The sequence below is a fragment of the Otolemur garnettii genome, unplaced genomic scaffold (assembly GCF_000181295.1).
Source record: "Otolemur garnettii isolate 467f Iridium unplaced genomic scaffold, OtoGar3 scaffold00097, whole genome shotgun sequence".
Lineage (NCBI taxonomy): Eukaryota > Metazoa > Chordata > Mammalia > Primates > Galagidae > Otolemur > Otolemur garnettii.
In genome coordinates, this window is record NW_003852492.1 from 1836548 (window position 1) to 1855246 (window position 18699).

Consider the following 18699-nt stretch of genomic DNA (forward strand, 5'->3'; position numbering starts at 1 on the left):
TTTTAAATTCCAGATTAATAGGAGGGTACAAATGATTAGGTTACGTTGTTTGCGTTTCTTAGGTAAAATCCAAGTTGTAGTTGGGCCCCTCACCTATAACGGGCACCCCGTAAGGGTACACAGCATACCTCCTGGGCGAAGGGCTGTTTTTTTTTAATGAATCCCTTTGTAAAATATTTCTAAGTGAACAAAATGACATGTATATGCCAAGTATTACCTCACACTGCGTTTTGCGGTGTTTGCCTTAGAAAACCGTGGGAGATTCTGAGTCAAGGCTGGGAAGGCGGGAGCAGGTGGGGGCTGTTCTGGGCTGCTCAGACGCGTTGGCCCTTCTCAATTATTTATGCAGTTTAATTCTATTGAAAAAGCACATTTTCCAAAGAACAGCCCCAGGTTCTGCATGCTGGAGCTGGCAGAAAGCAATATGGAAAAAATGGGAGCGAGGACTGCGCTGACAGGGGCCCGTCTCACCTTGGTGGAGACCCTTGGTGTTAGAACAGGCCATTAGCTCGGCGAACACACTGTAATCACTATCCTCAGGACTTGTCATCTTCAAAGAACTTTAATTAATCCTCATAACGCCCTGGTGGGCTACAGAAGGTGTGTTATTATCTCCATTTCATATGAAGCAATGTGCAAAGACCAACAGAGCAGGCAAATGGCTTGCTGGAGATGGTGAGAGTGGCGTTAAATTTAGCACAGGGGACAGCATGGGCTGTGGGCCTCCCGCTACAGTCCCTTTATGTGGGGGGCTGCTCAGGGCTGTGGAGGGGCAGACGGAGAGCACAGCCGGACCCAAATGTCTTGCTTGACACATATAAAGTGGGGAGAGGATGAAGAAAGTGAAAGCCAAGAGTGGTAGCCTCACAGGCAGGGAGGGAACACAGTGATCCCCAATGTTTTGCTCTAAGCATACCAAATTATTCATCTCTGAAGCAGTGAGATCCCAGCGATAAACAATAAAACAGTAAAATAAAATACCCAGACACAATGACTTCCAATTTTGTGTAAACACGCTGAGGCGGGAACTGAGTCCTGGTTTGCACAGGCACAGGTTGTTACACCGTCTCTGGGCGGTCAGGTGAGTGACTGGGACCCAGCTGGACAGATCTCCCGCCTCTACTCTAAATCACGGATTTTGTCTGTTACATACCTAGCATGGGTGGACTCTGGTTTCAGCCTATGAATTTCATGATATTCATTAAATGCCTTTGCTCCTTCTGAGATGGAGAGAAAACTCACCCAACTTGAGGTTGGCAGTGGATATCACCCCACCAGATTTTGTAGTCATAAGATTAGCACTTGGAGAGCGCTAAAGAAGCATCTTGTCTGAAGTCTTCCTTTCAAGCTGAGGATGCATAAGGCCCAGAAAAGAAATACAACTTGCTCAGGATCACCTAAATAATATGGAAATGTGTGAGAACTGGAAAGCACATATGTTGTTCTCTGTCATCATTCTTTTTTAAATATACTTCAAAATATTAAATGGGTACAAATGCTTTTTGTACACGGATGCCCTTTCACAGAGCTTAAGTTGGGCCTTTTAGTGTGTCCATCCCCCAAACAGTGTTCATTGCGCCTGACAGCTGGTTTTACCCCTCCCCACCTCCTCTGTTTCCTTGACCTTGTTGCAGTGACCTTTCCATCTCTTTGGGCTCATTGATTAGCTCCCAGTTATTCGAGGGCACCTGTGGTGCTTACGTTCCCATTCCTGAGATACCTCCCTTAAAATAATGCTCTCCAGTTCCATCCAAGTTTCTGAAAAAGACAATATTTCATTCCTTTGTATGGCTGAGTAGCGCTCCGTCGTGTATATATACACCTCCTTTTCATAATCCACTCATGAATTGATGGGCGCTTAGGTTGAGCCCAATCTTTTTGCCTGTGAATTGGGCTGCAATAAACTTTGAAGAGTTTTCTGTGGTGATCTTATCAGAGGAAATTCTTACAATGGTACTCTTACCAGTTCCATTAAGAGTCTGTACAATGGAAGGCTTTGAAGGAGCTATTAAACAAACACGTGGACCCTGGGTAATCAGAGTCAGAGAGATGTTGAAACTTATCTTTATCTGTAGCTTAGTGGTACAGCTTTCCAGGGCTCAGATTGCCAAAGCTGTGCTCTGCTTTCTGGACTGGTGAAACCACGCTGAAAATGGGGAAAGGGTAGTGTACAATTCTCAGTGTGATCTTTAGATTTTCAGAAGTATCTGGTCCAATAAATTCAACAAGTATTCCATTGCAAGTTCAGTGAGAGAGGACACTGTGGGGTATCGTCTCAGCCAGTTCTCTGAAATGGAGTAAATTGTGTTAGGAGAATCTTTCAAGGATCATCTCATACCTTCTGTGCTTCTAAAAATAATCTATTAAAAAGGAGAAAGAAGATTCTCAGAGAAGACTGAATGGTGCTGTACTAAAGGAGATGTTTGAGACAGAACCTGAAAGGAGACATGGCCGCCTCCACTGGCTCAGTGCTCCGAGCTGAATTGTGTCAGCCGACCTGAAATGATTAAATGTGCACCTTGGAAGGAGAAGCACAGGGGAGGCGAGAGCATAAAACCATGGCAATTTCATATTTGAACATATGTGAGTTCTGGAGAAAAATAAAACCACCTTATTTCTTACTAGTCCCAGGAAAAAAAGGCAATAGAGAAAAGAGGACAGTCAGGACTGCATTGATTGTGAGAAACCGAGTTAGGAAGGGCAGAATGTGACAGGGTCACGTGTATCTGTTTTGTTTGAGTCAAGTGATTGTTTTCGGTTTGGAAGGGATGTCGGGGAATGGGTTTGTCTGAGTTGGTTGGTTGTTTTCCACCCACCCACGTTTGTTTCTGGGTGAGGCGTCCCTCACTGCCCCTGCGAGTGAGCCGGCTAAGTGGACGTCATCTCTCCCCTCCCAGCCCTCGCAGGAATGGACACCTCCACAGGCAGGTGGTGTCTCGGGGCAGTGGACATCGGAGACCTTCCAAAGGCCTGTGGTGAGCATGAGGTGACCACTGTCATGCTGGTCAGGCGCTTTTAGATGACACAGGAGATGCCTGCCCGTGTAACTCTCATCAGGGCCCCCTCTCCCTCAGACACTACTCACGCAAATGTTGATTCAGTGCCCTGTGCCGACTAGAGAGCCTCATGAAGAGAAGATGGAGGAGGCAGTTCGGATAATTCTCCAGATGTATGTCCTTCCCTAGAGTCTAGACCCACTGTCTTATGAAGAAATACCTGTTTAGGAGGCTTTAGATTTCTAAGATAAAATATGCATTGCCCTCTGCAAAGCCACATTCCTTTTTGCAAAGGGAATTAAAATGAATCATGCGATTATTTTGAAAGCTGGGGGACTGGACTGAATCAAAGAATAAATGTTGCTCATAGGGCTTTAGTCTCTTTTCCACATTTACTCTGGAAAAATGCTTCATTTCAGACCATTTTTTCATTTTCTCATGTTCTTCACTGGGCTTGGGAAGCCACCTTCGGAAACCAGTTCCGTACCTTGTGCACACCTGCGCTCCCGTTACTCGATACAATTCTATTTACCTTCCAATATTAGCCTTCCCTAATTTCTCTCGCTTGTTTAATTGCTCCTTTTTTTGTCTTCCCATATGATTTTGTTGGTAAAGGCATCATGAATGTCAATTAAGTAAATGAGTGAAATGATGTATGAGCCTAATCGCTTGCTCTATTGTGAGGGTAATGACTTTGACGCCAAAGAAACTGGATTTAAATTCTGGCTTCACCACTCGGTATCTTTGGCCCTGAGAGAGCCCATTACCTCAGATCCCTCACTGGTAGAAGAGAAATAATGGTACAGACCCTGAAGGGTAGTTGCAAGATTTAGGTATTGTACATGGAAGGCACGCAGCACAGGGTCCATAAAAGGGCTTTAATAAATGCTGGCTGTTCTAATATTAGCTTACTGTACTTGGCATATTAGTGTTAATTGTGCATGCAATTTTATCTTCTAAGCAATGAGGAGCCATCCAAGCTTATTAAACAGGGAAGTGACATTAGAAAGCTGTTTCAGAATCCAGACTTGGAAAAAAATAAGTCAAAAGAGCAGCACAAGGCAGTGACCTGCAGCACAGCTCCCAAATCTCTGCTGCTTCTCAGTTGTGCTCCCGTATTCTCAGCACAAGGAAAGCCCCCTTCCGTGACGAGCAGGGTTTCCGGGGTGTAAACTCCATGGTGCTGCCCTTTGTGGTCAGATGGCAGCAGAGGATCGATGTGGGGAGGGCACGGTTGTTGAGGATTGTCCCACTAGGGCCAAAGGAGGGGAGAACAAGGAAAGATTTCAGAAGGATTATGAGAGGAGACATTGTGGAGAATGCCCCAAATCTCAGGATGGGGATACAGATAAATGAAGCGGAAAAGTTTTCAGAATTTTCTCCCCTGGCATGCTAAAGAATAGGAGAAAGAGCTTCACACCTGTGTGTCACTAGGGTTGAGGTCGCCACAGAATTCTGAATGGCCCTTGGCAGCCCTGATCACCTGTATCTTTGGATGTGAACCTAACAACAAAGGTAACTTCCAGTGGGAAAGAAAACACCATCGGGAACTACTGCTCTCATCCCAGTAGGGAGGAAAAGCTCAGCCTGCTTGGGCTCTGAAAATTCAGATAAGGAAGAATCGATGTTTGTACATTTTCCATTGCTGTGATGCTGATGATGGTTAAATATAACCAGTGCCCCGGAGACTCCACCACTCTGCTTCCAAAATCTTAATGACCTCTGCTGGCAATGGGACGTGGATCACAGGGAGCCAAAGTAACCCAGTAACACCGACATCTTGACCATTTTAGAGGAGTGAGGAACATGTAACCACCAATGTAACAGCTGTGGCATCTGTTTGGTTTTAATTTACGCCGCTTGGGCTTCAGAAGAAATCAAAGGGCAAAATGGGAAGGCAAATTTGTTGTGCATCTCTCACATCTACCTTTTAGCAGTTTATGACTCCAGACATGAGAAACGGCTGCAGGAGTAAATCGAACTGCACGTAGGCGCAGCCTTGTAGTAAACGAGGGAAGACGAGAGGTGTCACGTGGTTGTAGACTTCTCAGCAATGTGAGCTGGAAGTTAGCGGCCCTGCTGCTCCACACAGCAGCGTCGTGGGGGTGTGTGTGGGCTGTACAAGCTCAGCGTGGACCTGGATCCACAGGGTCTTTAGCCATAAAGGGCTGGAAGAAGCTCAGTAGAGAGCCTAGGGCTGAATCTACCTCTCCTTGCTTCCTGAAGATGATTACCAATTAGTAACTTGAGACACACCTGTCAGCATCAGCCGTGTTCCCCACCTGTGATGCTCCTTTCTGTACCACTGCAGGTGCCTGGTTTCTATCCCTGGGCTGCAGTGGTGTCTTGACGTGTGGCACCTATCCTGTCTCTAGTCACCATGGATATGGAGACCACAGTTAGATGTCCAGTACTTAGCAGCAAGGTGGTCATGCTGCTGGTCACTTTGACCTTGTACAGGGATTCTACAAGTTTGACCTTGCTGCCATTCTCAGATTAGCTGCTCTTAGGGTTATATACAGACAGGCATGTGTCACTTAAGGACAAGATAACGTTCTGTGAAATGTGTCCTTAGGCAACTCTGTCCTTACGCAAACATCATGGGGTGTATTTACACAAACCTAGATGGTACACATGTTTTTATTTATGTGCATTTTTCATATGGAAAAACCAAATGTCCCAGGGCCATTACTGAGTCCTTTCCCGTGTTTAATCTGCAACGCCAGCACCCAGTATGTGCCCTGAGGTGCATTTGTGGAGAACTTGGTGCTCTACGCATCTGTGTCCAGAGTCGAGGTCTTTAAGAGCTCATCAAGCCAGGTGGGATCTGCCGTCGTGAATGGACTCACGCCACTATGCCAGGAGTGGGTTCGTCATAACAAGGAGTCCAGCCCCTTTCTCTCTCATGGAGGTGTTCTCTTGCCCTTCTGAATTCTCCTGGTGCAGGAGGCTGCAGCAAGAAGGCTCTTGGCAGACGCCAGACCCTCAACCTGGAACTTCCCCACTCGCAGAACTAAAAAACTTAATTTCTGCTCTTTATGTATTATCCAGTCTCAGGTACTGTGTTAGAGAAGCACAAAACAGACAAAGATGATATATATATATAGATATATATACCCACACACAGTCAAAGAGAACTTTATGTCTTTTTCACATAAATTCCAAAGCAGAAAGCTCTCATTCAAACAGTGGTCAGAGGATCCAGGTTCCACCCCCCTTCTGGAGCCTCCATCATCTTCAGCTATGACTTCCTAAGTCTCTGAATTTATGTGCAGAATCAGTAAAAGGTAAACGGCATGGAGAGAAATGTGTGGGGAGTTTTTATGAAGCAGGCTCTGGCGAGAGTTCCTGCCCTAAAAACCTACCTAAGCTGGGTGTGGCGGCCCATGCCTGTAATCCCAGCACTCTGGCAGCCTGAGGCCGGTCATTGCTTGAGCTCAGGAGTTTGAGACCAGCCTGAGCAAGAATGAGACCCCATCTCTACTAAAATAGAAAAACTAGCCAGGCATAGTGATGGGTGCCTATAGTCCCAGCTACTCAGGAGGCTGAGGCACGAGGATCACTTGAGCCCACGAGTTTGAGGTTGCTGTGAGCTATGATACCATAGCATCCTACCCAGGGTGACAGACAGAGACTCTGTCTCAGAAAAACAAACAAACAAAAACATCCTCCTATTTCCTTTAAATGTTAACGTTTACTTTTAAGTAGCGACTGTACCCCCTTCCCTATAAAACAGTTATCATTCTGGGGCGGCACCTGGGGCTCAAAGGAGTAGGCACCAGCCCCATATATTGGAGGTGGCGGGTTCAAACCCAGCCTCAGCCAAAAACTGTAAAAAAAATAACATTTATCTTTCTGTGAACACCCATGTAAAAGATATTCTTGAAACCTGCCCTAAATAGGGTTCCAGGGATTGCTATAGTTTTTACTCTTGTGAAATATTCTTCCATAGCAAAAAATAAGAATTATGTTTTCAGCTTAGTTAAAATCTGGGAAGCCTCTCTCTCTATGTGGAATTGAAGAGGCAATTTCCCCACCTGCTCATTTCACGATGTATTTTTCAGATCACAAAGGCAAGTCCTAGGTTTTAAATCACACTTAGTGAAACAACTATTATAACTGATCTTAACACTGCACTACTTACATAGCACCATTTATTTGCAAAGTGCTCTGTAAACACTAGCTCCTAATTAAAAAATGAAATCGCAAACAACAATTACCGAGTTATTAAGCAGAAGCGTGGTGGAATAGGGACTGGAATTTTAGGTTACAATCCTCATGCTTTTGGGTGTTTCTTTCCCCAACCCTGACATCATCTCTTTGGGTTTTATCACTTTTTTTACCTGAACAGAGAAGGCTGTAAAAACTCAGTGACTATTATAAGGATCAAATCCTGTTTGAGCATTAACAATAGTCCATGTTAAGGGCCTGCTACATATTCATAGCCTTGGAGAGTGCAGATAAAAATATGACTTTTAAAATTTTTGATTTGTGATCATTTCTGAGCCCATATGTACTCATTAAATGCCACAGAATACATTTTTAATAATGAGGAAGAATTTGACAAACTACCTGTCTGCGCTGAACAAAGCGATTTAACACAGCAGATCTCACACAGCCGGGAAAGTACCTGGAGAGCAATAAAATACCATTTGTTAAAGTATATTGTGTTATGTTCTAACTGTCCGTTTTAAGACTGGTCGCTTAACAATAAATCAGTGTCATGGTGCCATCTCGTCCTAGCCCAGCAACCAAAGGGGAAATTTACCTCATGTCTGCAAAATAAATAGATTTGGTCCTAGTTTTGAATGCACGCATTTCCTGACAGTATTTTTATGGGAAGAAAACTATTCTTACTGTTTACATTAAGCTCTGCCTTAGAACAAGGTTTCAACATCTTTTCTTTTGAATTTGTGATCTCTTTATTCTGTAAGGATTGAAATCAATAGAGAAGATAAGAAATGACCTTCATATAAATTAAAGAAATAAAAAAAGGAACCTCTATTAACAACCCAGAAAAGAAAGAAAAAAAAAATCAATATTTATTGAGTTGTTTTGTGCCAGGTAATGTGCTAGGATATTTACGTGGTAGGTCATTTAAATTCGGGGATGGCCAAACTGAGCTGAACGTGCTGAGTCTTCATTAGACAATGAATTCATTGTTGAATACTATCATTGGTGGCATTGTTGTTGAATATTAAGCATTTGTTGATTATTTGGAAATCTTATCCTGGTCTGTCTCTTTCCCATTATCAAGTCTAAAACTTTTTATCCTCCTATCTCCCAGCTGATAATTAACCTAGACAGTTTGTTTAATTTAGTGAAGTGTAGCTTATAACGTAATTGAAAAGGTATACTTGCAAAACAAATGTGGTCAAAATCCAAATGTGTTTCTTTTATTACCCAACATTTGAATTTTCATTAATGATGCCGAACTCTATTAGTAGGGCCAACCAAGGGGTATCGGTACATCTTGCTGTCTTTCCAGGGATTTTGTCTTTTGGGAAACAGAAGAAAACCACATGGATCTTAGTTCTTTAAAGTTCATTTTTAGCAAATAGCAGATATAATTCCAAAATGATTGAAAACTGGTAAGACACAGAAGGCAGTGTGGTAAATATGATAAATATAAAGAAATGGGATTCTGTACCCACATAGGTGCTTGGAGATCCTACAGTCCAGCTTACAGTACAAGTTAAAAATTGAGAAGAAGTCATGAGAACAAAACCCTACAGTAGGGGATACCCATAGTCAGGCATTTAGAAATTCCTATTAGGAAAAAAAAAATAGATATGAGGGGCAGCACCTGTGGCTCAAAGGAATAGGGCGCCGGCCCCATATGCCAGAGGTGGCGGGTTCAAACGCAGCCCTGGCTAAAAACTGTAAAACTCCACCCCCCCAAACCAGCTATTAGTTCTTTATTCCACTAAACACAACAATGGCCAAATATCTAGCTAATTTATTAACTGTTATTTTTACAAATTAAGTGTCAAATGCCAAAGAAAAAATGCATTAACACAGATGGTGAAAAACACAGAATTTTTTTTTTAACCCTCAAAATGTAAATTAAAACAAGAAAGACAGAGAGACTGAGCAGAAAGAAACTTTATTCCAAGGTACAGAATCATTGGCAGCTACAGCTGGACTGGACAAACAGGAAAACTTCCACTATTAATTTATTATAAAAATATTTCATTGACAAATAAAGTGCACCCATTGGTAGTTAATTATAGCAACGCAGGGGCAAAGCTGTGGTTAGGATGACAGTGGTCACAGTTGAAGAGTTGGGAAGTGATAGATTCGGGATATATATTTTAAGCTAACACCTAAAAGCCTTGATGCCAGCATGAATGCAAGGCTATCAGAGAAAGAGGAATTATGAGTGAAACTAGGTTTGGGGCCAGAGGAACTGGCTGAATAGTGGGGTCAGTAACAGAAACAAGAAAATGCAGAAGGAGCAGGCACTATAGGGGAAAAGAGGAGGGAATCAAAACCTTACCTGGCTAAATTAAGTTCAAGATGTCCAGTAGATATCCAGGTGAAAATGTAGACTAGAGCGCTGTGTGTAGTTAGCCACCTACCACTCAGGGCAGAGGTTGGAGTTGGAAATAAAAATGCTGGTGTCTTCAGCACAGCAATGGTGCTAACCTTCAAGGTCTGGAGAGATCAGCCAGGGAAAAAGGCTCTAATCACGTTCCCTAGACCCACATTTTCTATTTTCTCAATTATCACTTATTTTTTAAAAATCAAGAAATATTTCAAACATATAGAAAATGTTAAAAAAAAAAAATACAATAGGCTGGGTGCAGTGCCTCATACCCATGAGCCGACCAAGGCAGGTGGATTGCTTGAGCTTAGGAGTTCAAGACCAGCCTAAGCAAGAGTGAGACTCCCTCTCTACTAAAAATAGAAAATTAGCCAGGTGTTGTGGCAGGGGCCTGTAGTGCCAGCTACTCCAGAGGCTGAGGCAGGAGGATCACTTGAGCTTAGGAGTTCGAGGTTGCTGTGGCTGTGAGCTGTGATGATGCCACTCACTCTAGCTTGGGCAATAGAATGAGGCTTTGTCCCCCCCCAAAAAAAAATATATATATATGGCGGCGCCTGTGGCTCAAGGTGTAGGGCACTGGCCCCATATACTGGAGGTGGCAGGTTCAAACCCAGCCCCAGCCAAAAAAACTGCAAAAAAAAAAAAAAATATATATATATATATGTATGTATGCATGCATAATACGTACATACACAAACACATACACATATAAAAAATAAACCAGGGCTCAGTGCCTGTGGCTCAAGTGGCTAAGGCACCAGCCACATACACCTAAGGTGGCAGGTTCAAATCCAGCCCAGGCCCGCCAAACAACAATGATGGCTGCAACCAAAAATTAGCCAGGTGTTGTGGTGGGCACCTGTGGTCCCAGCTACTTGGGAGGCTGAGGCAGGAGACTCGCTTGAGCCTAGGAGTTGGAGGTTGCTATGAGCTGTGATGTCATGGCATTCTACCCAGAGGGACAGCTTGAGGCTCTGTCTCAAAAAAATAAAAATAAAAATAAACCCGTAACCACTACCAAGATTTAAAGAAAGATACTAACATTTTGTGGCATTTTCTCAGATGTTGCTCATTTTGTTTTAAGATTTGTTTTTTTTCTCAGTTTTTGGCCAGGGCTGGGTTTGAACCCACCACCTCTGGTATATGAAGCCCAGCGCCCTACTCCTTTGAGCCACAGGGGCCACCCCTGTTCTAAGATTTAAAGCATCACAGATATAACTATAGGTCTGGGCTACTGTTTATCCCTGCCTCTCCCTAGAGCAGCGGTTCTCAGCCTATGGGTCACGTCGCACAGGAACTGTATAAAGGGCCAAGGTTGAGAACCACTGCTCTAGAGGTAACCATTTTTCTGATGAGGTGTATCCTTCATTTAATTTCATTTTTCTGTAAACATGTATATCCACAAATTTTAAAATACTGTGCCATATATTTAAATTTACATGCATGGTATCATACCGGTGTAATTATCATTAGTTCATATTAATCAGTAATCTTATGTAATTATTTGGCAACTCTCTTTTCATTCAAAATTTTGTTTTGACATTTATCCATATGGGTGTAGATTAATTCCTCATGTTTTATTGGTGATCCACATCATAACGAACATTGAGTAAGCTCATTTTATCCCTGCCCCGTGGATGGACAGCTGGAGTATCTCCCCTGGGTCTCCATCTTCACCTGGCTCTGGTGGGCTCTGGTGGGCGCCCTTTCTCCAGGGCACGTACTAAGAAGTCAAGTAGCCGGTCAGGGCGATAGGCATCCTCTGCTCCCTTCTCACCATATTACTTTACAAAAAGGTTTTTCTAATTTGCAAGTCCCCTGAAGCATGGAGCATGCCTGTTCCCTCCCAACCCCGGCAGCCCTTGGTGTTACCTGTCTGTCCCATTTCTGCCCACTGTCGCCTGGGAAACGATAGCTTGGTGCCGTCTTTCTCTCTTTCCTCTCTCCACGTGGGCTTTCGGTCTCGCGGCTCCACTAAATCTGTTCCTTTCTGTCATCAATGATTTCTGGGGAGTCAAATCGAATGGAAGATTCCTGGTCTTCCTCGGGGTCTGCAGAGGCGCAGCCTCAGCTCAGTGGGTGTCCGTGTTTGCAACCCTCTTTCCAACCCCACTGAGAGTGCAGGTTCCCTACCCTCCCGGGCCCTGACGCTTTCCTGACTATCTTCTTCTGTTCTGCAGGCTCTGGCCTGGCCCTTTACTGCCCTTCTGTCATTCCTTCTTAGCTCGTGTAACCCTTCCCATTCCTCTAAGGGCCAGCGGTGGTGCCTTTATCTCCAGCCACGCTGCCGCCTGGACGTCTTAGGAGACGCTCGGCTCTCGGTGAACAGCTCGCCGCCATTCACAATTCAGAAGCCCAGGCGTCCCACGCTCCATTTCTAGCTCTTTCAGCTTCCACACCCAATTTATAACCTGGATGTCTCATCTTTTATTCCTCTCCTCTCCTTGGTCTCCCCCCCCCCGCCCCCGCCCTGACTCCAGTGCCCATTTTTGTAGAACTGCATTTGCTATTTGAGTTTTTTCCCAGTTCCGTACAAAAGGAAGAACTATTTTTTCACCTTTTCCAAAGCAAGACATTGGTATTTTTAATGGAGACTGAATTAAATGTGTAGGTTTCTTTGGGTGGTGTAGATATTTTAACAATGTAGATTCTTCCCGGCCGAGAGCAGGGCACTTCCTCCACCTGTGAATACCCTCTGCTATTTCTTTTCTTGGGCTTCATAGTTCGCTCTGTAGAGATCCTTCACACCCTTTGTTAGGTATATTCCAAGGCATTTAATTTTCTCTGATGCTACTGTGAAAGTTATTGTATTTTTGATTTGATTCTCAGCTTGCTTGTTGGCGTATACGAAGGCTACTGATTTGTGAACGTTGATTTTATGTCCCGAGATGTTGCTGCATTTCCCCGCCCATCCAGGAGTCTGGCGATTAGGATTTTCTAAGTATGAGATGGTACTTACTATGTAGGTGCACCGGAGGAGCACTTTTAATTTCCTTCAAGAACTTTTCCTGTGTAGGCAAAACTTGGCTAACGGTGCAAGGCGCCTGGCTCTCAGCCACCTTTGCTTACGTGACTCCCCCACCAAGCTTAATCACTGCTAGGTTCAGTTTTAAAATGAGAAACACACAACGCTTCCCTTCACTGGAACACTTGGAGGCCATCTAGGGTTATTAATTAGCCTAATTTCAATATTGTTGTGTCTCAGGGAATAATGAGGCCCCAGGAGAAGGGGAGAGATGGAGGGCAGGAATGGCAGGTTGGTGGGGCAATCACACAACACAGCATTTATCAATTAAATCTGTCAACTTTTTTTTGTCTTGATCGCCCAAACCCGCATGCCCAAGGTTGCTGTGAGGCAGGCTAATGCACTCCATGTGCATTAGCACGCCAGCCTGGGCAATAGTCAAAAAAAGAAAAAAAATAAAAGTAGCTCAGTGGCTAGGGCTCCAGCCACATACACCAAGCTGGCAGGTTCAAATCCAACCCCAGCCTGCCAAACAACAATGACAACTACAACCAGAAAAAAGCCGGGTGTCCTGTAGGGTACCTGTAGTCCCAGCTACTTGGGAGGCTGAGGCAAGAGAATGGCTTAAGCCCAAGAGTTTGAGGTTGCTGTGAGTTGCGATGCCACAGCACTCTACTCAGGGCAACAGCTTGAGACTCTTGTCTCCAAAAAAGAAAAGAAAAGAAAAGAAACTTTAGAAGACTATATGAGAACCTAATAATTATGATTACCTGGGTGTGGTTATTGATGGAGGCTATACAAACAGGTATAAAAGACTTCTTTATAAATACATATGTATGTGTTTTTTAATGATGTGTATGTATTATATATTCATAAAAATAGTGACAATTTTAAAAAGAATCAGGATAATTACATATGAACTTAGGAAAACTAGAAGAAAGTAAAATATAGTTGAGTTTAGGATTAAAGTAATCTTAATTTTCTTCTTCCTATTTTTCTATAATTTCCAAACAGTCCAAGTTTTCTATCTTATATGGGCATAGGTCAAGGTGCCCCAAAACAATTATCAAAGATACGGATAAATTTTAAATGTCCTGCCACAAAAAAAAATAAGTCAGCAAAGGGACGGCAATGTTAATCAGTTTGATTTAAGCATTCCACACTGTCTATCAAATCATCACATTGTACCCCATAAGTGTGTACAGGTATGATTTTAATTAAAAATTAAATTAAAAATCACAGATCAAAGATCACTCTAACAGATATAATACTAATGAAGAATTCTGATGTATTATGAGAATTACCAAAATGTGACATAGACAAATGAAGTGAGCTGTAGGAAAATGGTCCAATAGACTCCCCGAAGTCAGAATTTACATGAACCTTTAGCTGGTCATAGTGTCACATCTGCGAAGCCCAGTGAACCAAGGCCCAGAGACGTGATGTGTGCTTGTGTGTGTGTGCGAGAGTCTTGTTCAAAGAGAAACATGAAGATTCCCATGTCTATTCCCACCTACCACAAACTATTAGAAATAAAACGCCACCCTACTTCTGAAAAATCTCTCTCTCCCCCTTTGTGTGTCTTTTATTTTTGTTTAAATCTTTAACCCATCGGGAAGTAATTTTTCTGTAAGATATGAGAAAAGAAATATATTTTTCTCTTTAAGAATACAGAATTTTCACGAGTACTAAATAGGCCATGATTTTCTCATTTATCCGCGATGCTGAGCCCTCTTATCTCAGATTTCGTTTAGGAATGGCTCTTCTAGGTTTTAATTCTGTGGTGCTCGTCGATAAGTCTGGGCTTTTACGAATCCTATTCCACCTTAATAGTTAAAAATAATTCTTGACATTTGGCAGGAGTCAGTCTCTTGCATGATTTTATATTTCAAGGGTGCCTTAACAATGCGCGGCTCTTCGGCCATCTAAATTGATTTTATAATCAGCTTATCCAGTTCCATGAAAATACTTTTGTTGGAATTTTTAAAGTTGGAATTGTGTTGTAAGAAAAGTTAATATGACTGAGGCTTCTGCGATGAGCAACATCCTCACATTTCTCTCAATTTATTCAGGTCTTCTTTGGGGTCTTAAGCTTATACTCTTCCAGTAGTTTCCACAAAAGTCTTCTATGTGTTTTGAAAATTAGGAAATTTACATCTTATGACTTCATTGGAAATGGGTGTATTTTCCCCTTGAAGATCCCATCTCCTAACTGGTGACTTTTGATCTTACATTAGTAAACACTGATAAAGTATTTTTCATTAATTTTAATAAATTTACCTGCAGATTATGTTTGGCTTTCCATGTGGACCCTCACATCGTTTGAGAACAGTGATGGTTCTGCCTCTTTCATTCTAATCACTTTTATGCTATTTACTTTGCACTCTGCCCTGAGCAGAGACTCCCACCTAATGCTGGGTGGGTGCAGACTGGTTTTCTTTATTTTAAAGAAATATTGTTATGTTGCCACTTTTCAGTGTTTATCTTTATTTCCTAAATTTTCTAAAATGATTGAGGTACTCAGTCAAGAATGAAAAGCTTGACCAAGAGGCATAAGAACGAGCAAAGCCCCACCTGTCCTGGAGACACAAACCTGCCTCAGCGCCACACTCAGCCCACACACTCTCGTTGGCTGAAGCTTGAGAACTCTGCAGCCCAGGTTGTAAAAGGAACTATCTCAGACTCATCCCTGTCCTAAATTTCACCCAAATACACCTTTAAAAACAAGACACAGAGAGAATTATGTTGGAAGAAAGAGAGTGTGTAAGAGAGACAGAGGGAGAGATAGAAAGAGAGAGAAATCCGTTTCCTACCTAGCCAGACGCCGATAAAAAAAAAAGGTAAAATTCTGTTTAAAACCTCAGCTTCTGGGGTTGGTAGAGGTTTTGGAAAGGAAAGTAGGTCTTAGAAGTGAGGACAGGGGAAGAGAGGAGAACTGAGGAAACGGTCACCAGGTTGCTTGGCTGGGCACCTACTCCCTTCCCGTCATTTGTTCTATAGATGCTGCAGTTCCCACGTGTGAAATGCCTCCTTTACTGTCCATGCCCCTCAGGTGCCAGCTGTGGCTCTTCACCTTCATGTGACGTGGAAGGACCATGCAAACTCCATCTCGGAACAAGCAGCATTACCACCTGCCATGCCGGTAACAATGGGGCACCTCCCAGCACCCACCTGGGGCCCTAACCTGATATAAATAAAAAAGAAATTTTAGATTCAGCATTTCCAACTATTAAATGTTCCCATTATGTGAATTTTCCAGATAGCTGAAGCTTAGTGATTTAAATATACTATATATATATATATATATATTTATATAAAATCATTTTGCTGGAAATCTTTCTAAAATGTATTGCAAACTAATTTCCCTTACTAAACAGAATGTTCTTGACATAAGCTAATCTTTTCTTGATGACTCAGGGCCCTTGGTATGGCTCAAATATAGTGATGCCCTCAGGGATGATTGTGGAACTAAGGGCTGTGCGGCCAGCCCTTATTGGCCGCAGGCTGCTGGACATTTCCAGTTACTGTCCCTTCTGCCTCTCCTCTTTCTGACGTCTGTCACTCTTCAGGGTGCTTGATTCTAACAGCCCCCTACTTTGCTGCCTCTAATTGGTTATCCACTGTAACCTTGGAGGAACTGGTGGTTGCCAGGGGAAACCAGAAACCCAGGTTCTGAAATTGGTACTCTGAGTATCCCTGGCCCTGGCCTGAGGGGGGTTCATCTTTTGCCACCTCAGCAGGGAAGACCACAGGCATTAGACAGGTGCATCATTTGAGGGTCAGAGGTCGCATTAGGGTACTTAGTACAATGTAGTCTTAAAACCGTAGCAGAAGGAAGAAAGCTTCGTTATACAGGTTTAGAAATATCTGAATTATTTGGTAAAACAAAGAAGGATCCTTTTTGTGCGTGTGAAGCATTGGTGAAGGCTCTGTATTTGATGCAGAAACTGTCCCAGATAGGGGCCTATATTATATATAACTAGTAACATCACACACTGTCAGGATTCTCAAAGAGGATCCGGCCCGATCAGAAATGTTCCTGAGTTAAGCGACTCTCTGAAATGTATCTGTGAGTTACCTGGTTATTTCAATTGCTATCTGCTTTTGTAAGACCCCTATAAATCTCAAAGGAAAGCAAAAAGTTGAAGGTCTTGAAATGTAGTGGAGGGTCGGGCAATAGAACTTGGGGTTGACAAGCTCAAAGGACTGGTACCCTTTTTTGATAAATTAAACTAACTTGATAGATATCCATATGTCCCTAATACCTTTTGATGATCAGAATGTAGAGATTTTTCCTGAATCAATTCTGAAACTCACAAAGTCTGGACATCTAAAAAACTTGCAAAAGAAGCCCCAAATATACGGGAAGTAGAATCCGGCCGCTGGGTTCTTCTCTCTCTTTTTTCTTATTTTCCACCACCTTCTGCCTCTGCCTCTTTTCTTCCTGCTCAGGCGAGGGCAGAGCACAGCGACAGGAACACAGTTACCAAAAACTAGATGTGGAAGCATAAAAACCCAACCTACTAAGTTTCCAGTCATAAAGAGCTTCTCAAAACCCAGTAAATTAGGCCGTGGGTACTGGCAGCAAATTGGCTCGTTGCTGCCCTGACGCTCTGTGAGCTAAACATCCCCCACCTGGGGTGTGACTGGACACCGAGAAGGGGCCTGAGGCTGAGTTGAATGTTGACGGTCACTTTGGTAGCAGGAAGATACATTCTCAGCAGGTGATGAGAAGCAGCTCTTATAACACGCTCCTCATTGCTGGCCACTTGTCCCTCTGGCAAAAACAGAAAAAGCAGAAAGCCGTTCTGAGATGCCCTTCCTCTGACAGTGGTGCTGTTCCACGAAGCTACTGCAGAGGGGATTGCTGTCCCGGGACGCTGAGCAAGGCGGCTTCTGCATCTCTTGATGACTTTCTCCCTGTGTGTCTTAGGGGTGGCGGTTAAATCTCAAAGCCCAACCCACCCTATGTTGCTTGCAGAGCGTGACTGCTTTAGTCACGGGGTGTGATGGGTGTGCTCCTTTTCTCTTAGATCCAAGTAAGATCCTTGACACCCTCTTCTGTGATTTAGAGGCCAGTTGTCTAGACTACACCAGGATCTGTTGCCTTTTGGATTCCTGTTGATTTTGGATAATTTGAGGGACCAACGTGTGACCAACAAGTGTGGGGAGAGTAACAGCAGAATGTTTATTCTCTCAGTTCCCGCCTTCTCTTTCGCCACCATGTGACTCCTTCCCGTTGCCTCCATGGGTCCTCTGTCCCAGCCAAGTAGCTGTTCAGTTGTTGACCCTTTGCCTATTGCGTTAAGAGCTGCCGGCCCTGGAGACTGCCCGTCCTCTTTCCACTTTTTATGTTTCACTGCCCATTGTGTAAACCTCTCATCCAATCCCTTTCATGACCCCCTTTGAGTATGTATTTATTTCTTCTGGGACATCTGGCAAAGAAGGAATAATAAAGGGAGAAGGTTCATTGGGGGAAAAGAAGATAGAGGCTGGAGACATATAACTCTTGAAACTCTCTGGCACAGAAAGTCCTAACAATGCCGCCATTGAGAAATGTGACTTAAAATTATCCCTTGGCAGAAATCGAAACAAAAGTTGTGATGTCTTTGCTAAAGCACAGTATGGTGAAATGATATTTGAACTAACATCAGAAGGCCTAGAGCAGGCGTCCTCAAACTATGGCCCACAGGCCACATGCCACCTGCCTACGACATTTATCCAGCCCGCCAGGTGTTTTTGCCCCCACTGCCTGTCCTGCTTAGCAGCCGACTCATCCCAGGGCCTGCAGTCCAGACCTCCAATGGTCTGAGGGACAGGCCATTGAACTGTCCCTGTTTAAAAAGTTCAAGGACCCCTGGCCTAAAGCCAACTCAGAATTCTTCCTTTTTATCACAGAATATATGGGATTTCAGGAAGCCACTCAAAGTCCTTGAACTATATTTCCCCTACAAAGTTATTTGCCCTAAGGAGCTAATAAAGGAGGAAGCCCTTTGCGAACACTGAGGTACATGGTGGTTGTGATAATTATTCACTTCTCCCATGCCTTGTTATTACACTTCCCAATCATATTCTGCAGAATATTGGTTTTGATAAATACTTTAAAAATGGGGAGAGGGCTCTGAAATCCAAGTATTTGAAAACTATTGCATATTATAGTCCATTAGAGATCGTCGTACACCTTCATACGC